The sequence below is a fragment of the Schistocerca nitens genome, chromosome 8 (assembly GCF_023898315.1).
Source record: "Schistocerca nitens isolate TAMUIC-IGC-003100 chromosome 8, iqSchNite1.1, whole genome shotgun sequence".
In the NCBI taxonomy this organism is placed as follows: domain Eukaryota; kingdom Metazoa; phylum Arthropoda; class Insecta; order Orthoptera; family Acrididae; genus Schistocerca; species Schistocerca nitens.
In genome coordinates, this window is record NC_064621.1 from 596526635 (window position 1) to 596531567 (window position 4933).

A 4933-nucleotide genomic window follows, 5' to 3' on the forward strand; every position below is an offset into this window, starting at 1 on the left:
AAATTTTCAAAGCAAAAAGTGTTTTAAAATATTCTAAACAATTGCTTCATTTGTAACTATATTATCAGAACTTAAAAATACGAAACTGAAAATAATAAAAAGGAATCTATTTTCTTCTTCAAAATGCATACCTTTTCAAGGAATCAAGTTGAGACTAAAATGAAATGTGGACTTACTTCCAGTTTCAGCTTTGTGTACTTTGCCGTATGTTCAACTAATTTCTAGGTAAAGTGCTTTATTAATCCATTTACACTGAATGTTTTCTTAAAAATAAGATTGGGTTCGCTTGGGCCGAGTCTTTAATTTGAAAGTTAGTGAATCCTTCTCAAGCAGTCTGTTAATACTGAATTACGGAAATATCGATACCCAAGACTCAGTACTAGGGGCCCCTATTTACTAATAGTGTTAATTACAATCGGTTGCGTAAAAATTTATTAAGTATCTGAGTTCTTTAGGAAGCGATATGTGTTTCAGCAGACCAACTGAGGCAGATCATCGTGCCGTTCCAGGAGGAAAGGTCAGCTCGACCGGTATTTCACACGTGTAAATGGTTTACGTTCACAGTTTAAAAAAAACTATTCCATACTTCATCTTCTGCAGAGATTATGTAAAATGCAGACTGGGACTGGCAATAACTAGAAAAGTTTTTCTGAGAAAAGTGAAATTTATTGGCATCGAACAGAAAATTAACTGTTAGAAACTCTTAAAGTATTTATGTGGAGTGTAGCCTTGCACGGAAGTGAAATGTGAACGACAGACAATTCAGAGAAGAACAGAACTAAAGCTTTTGAAATGTGGTGCTGCAGAAGAATGTCGACAATGAGATGGCTAAATCGAATAGCTAATAAAGAGGTAATGAATCTAAATGGAGGAAAAAGAAATTTGTGACAAAACTGGAATAGGAGGACTGTTCAAAAAATAAGGTGACTTTTCAAATTGAGCGGTCAAAGTAAATTCGACTATAGATCTTTTTTTGTTATGTTGGTACATATGTCCCTAAAATATGTTCACAGTTTCAAGTGTACAGCATACTTCGTTTGTTTTTGACAGATATAAAGGTTAGCCGTGTTTTAGTTGCTCGGCGATTTTCAATGATTATAAAAAAAGGGAGCAAAGAATTTGCATCAAATTTTGTGCGAAAAATGGAATCAAGTGCTCTAAAACAGTTGAAATATTGACAGTGGCATACAGTGAGTCTACTCTAAGTAAAAAAAATGTTTACAAGTGGTATAAGCTGTTCCAAAATGGCCGAGAAGATGCCAATGACGAATCTCGCTCTGGACGCCCCAGCACAACAACAACAGATGACAACGTCGAAGCTGTGAAGAAAATTGTTTTGGAAAATCGTCGATTTACCGCAAGAGAAGTTGCTGAGGATGTTGGCATATCGGTCGGCTCGCGTCATGCAATTTTTTCGGATGTTTTGGGCATGAGACGTGTGTCAGCGAAGTTTGTTCCAGAACTTCTCATTTTTGATCAGAAGAACCGTCGCATGAGCATCGCTCAGTAGCTCTTGAATGGCGTCACTGATGATCGTGATTTGCTCAAAAGGGTCATAACTGGTGACGAAACATGAGTTTACCGTTATGACGTCGAAACCAAAGCCCAATCGTCCCAATGGAAGCATACCGGAGAGCCAAGACCTAAAACACCACGCCAAGTACGATCAAATGTCAAAGATTTGCTCACTGTTTTTTTTTTCTTCAAATATCGTGACGTAGTGCATCATGAATTTTTACCTCAAGGTAAAACGGTCAATAAGGAGCATTACCTTGACGGCATGAGCCGTTAGCGAGAGGCAATACGCAAAAAAGTCCGGAATTGTCGAAAAACAATTCATGGCTGTTGCATCACAGCAATGCACCTGCTCATTCATCGTTGCTTGTGAGAGATTTTTTGGCCAGAAACAACATGACAATCATGCCTCAGCCACCATATTCACCGGATTTGGCGCACTGAGACTTTTTACTGTTCCCAAAACTGAAGAGACCTATGAAAGGGCGAAGATTTTGAACGACTGAGGAAATAAAAACTGCATCGCTGAAAGTACTCTAGGCTGTACCAAAAGGTGCTTAGGAGAAGTGCTTCGACGATTGGAAGGGCCGTTGGTAGAAGTCCATTGTATCTGAGGCGGTTTACTTTGAAGGGGAAAACATGAATATTGATGAATAAATATATATTTTTTCATAAAACTATAATGTCACCTTACTTTTTGAACACAGGGATCGACTGAGAGGACACACACTGAGGCATCAAGGAATCGTCAGTTTGCTGATTGAAGGAAGTGTGGAGCGTAAAAGTTGTACAGAGAGACCAAAGTCTGAATATAGCAAGCAGGTACGAATGAATGCCGGTCTGCAGTAGCTGTACAGGGATGAAAAACTTGCACATCCTAGAGACCTGCATCAAAACAGTCTTAGAATAAAGACCACAACAACAACATCGGCTTCACCTTTTGTATGGAACCATACGACTTTAAACCATCCCTGACCCAGGTGTCTTGTTTCAACTTGGATGTTTGTCAAATTGATCTCGCAGTATCGTATCACCCATCCTCTTTTCACCACTAAATTCCCCCCACCCTCTCCCACACTACTCTGAGGGGAGACGGAAGGCAAACGGGCTAAAAAAAATCGATTTTTAGATTTCTGCTTGTTTGAAATGCCCGCTATTTCGTGCGTAAAACAGTTTTTGTTTGATATAAATAAGAATTTTTTCATGAGTTATGATGGTTTTCCTGACGCTGTGTACGATCTGGCATTTAAATGGCACGCCTTCTTGTGCACCATGCAGAGACAATGCGCAGGTTTCTTTTCTTCCTTGTGCGTTATTCTCTGCCTCTGTTTTATCGTGTTAAAGTTTCCTACCGTGTATTTACTATCGAAAGTGATCTTTCTGATCGTGTTTGTGATTGTTTTCGAGCGTGGTAAAGGTCGCCTCACAAATGTTGAGCCGGCCGCGGTGGTCTAGCGGTTCTGGCGCTGCAGTCCGGAACCGCGGGACTGCTACGGTCGCAGGTTCGAATCCTGCCTCGGGCATGGGTGTGTGTGATGTCCTTAGGTTAGTTAGGTTTAAGTAGTTCTAAGTTCTAGGGGACTTATGACCTAAGATGTTGAGTCCCATAGTGCTCAGAGCCATTTGAACAAATGTTGAAATAGATTGATTACAGAATTATTATGGCTTGGCCATAAGAAGATATGTTGGGAATTTAGAAAACATGAAAAAAGCTGTATGGGCTATCATTCTCCATAAGCTTTCCATAAATGAAAGTCCTCAGCACTGTCTTTGCCCGAATGATCCTGATACTTGGTGCAAGTATAGGAGAAGTGCAATGTACGACCACATACATTCTTTACCTGCAGCAGTAATGAATCAAATTAAACCTACATTTAGAGATCTTTGTAAAGATACTTTGTTGAAGAGATGTCTTCATGGGAAAATTCAAAATTTAAATGAATGTGTGAATTCTGTCATTCGGACCGGGTTACCGAAAACTGTATTTATGCAGCTTACAACCCTCAAATTTGGTGTTTATGATGCTATTCTAGGTTTCAGTGATAGCGTAACAAGAAAACTGGGTGTTCTAGAAGTATTGGGCATAAAATCTAGTGGAAATACCGTAAAATTCTTGGTGCAAATAGAGAAAAAGAAAATGCTTATTTGAAATGCACAAAAGAAGCTAGACAGAAGAGAAGAGGGATTAATAGAAGAAAAGAAGCCCAGTATAATTCAGATGATGCTCTGTATGATGCAGGAAGATATTACTGATATCTATACTAAAATTGCGATACTAACTTTAAATTGATTTCTGTCAAAACCACATTTTTGACTTTCAGGTACCATTATTTTCTATATTAAAAAACTAGAGACCCGCCTCGATTGCGAAAAAAGCACCTAGTGTTAACCTAGGTTTCGGCGTAGTTAACTACACCTCCTTCAGAACAATAAAACCCACAAGTGCCTAAGAAGACCTTTGTCAATGGTTAAAAGAACACCATAGCTATACATTTATAAACGAAAAAAAGGAAAACACAAACAGTACATGTGTACAAAGTCTAAACAGTTACTTAATGGTGTAACCTCCACCTCACACCGGCCTATGTTCGATGGGCCATGACTTGCCATAAACTAGTTTTTTAATATATTAACAGACGATTGCTGACGCGCTGCGAAGTTGAAGGTTATTATTTTCTATACTAATAGAGTTAGAAATATGAAATTTGGACAATTTGTACTCAGGATGGTAATAAGTTATTACCGGTAAATTGAGAACCACCAAACAAACTGTTTCATAATAATGTATGAAAAAACTGAAATTTCATTAGTGAAAGAATAAAAAAATTATTGAAATCCATAAGAGGTATTTTGTTCATTTTGCTTGTAAATGCAGGCATATATGTTACATACGTTCAGTAAAAGCTTATCTGTTTTAAAACTGACAGTTCTTTTGAAATGTGTATCTATTCAAAGGGTGAAATAGAATTGGCAGAACAGGGATAAAAATAGCATTCCGTCTCCCCTTAACGCATCCAACTCCCACGTATAAAATAGGTTCACAGGTCTGATTACATATGACTTAATGTATTGAATATTCGACGTTAAGCACATGAGCGAGAAGAAGCTCACAAAATGTCTGAACTCATCTTTAAAGCTTGATGGAAGTCGTTATGTGCTCGCATTATCAAACACTCGATGAGTATGGCCTGGAAAATTTGAGAGCAATTTTAAGCAAAAGCTAGTTTTTCACTCATTTAAATGTTTATGACGTCATATCTAGACTATGTATCGTACAATGGTATAATTTTGCAGGTACAATCAGTGGTATATGCGGAAACTGTCTGCAAAACGTATTGCGAATAGAGTTGGTGGTAAAAAAACCCTGTCCGAACAGATCTTGTAGGCGCAATGCCACCGACCGACCGCCGTGTCATCC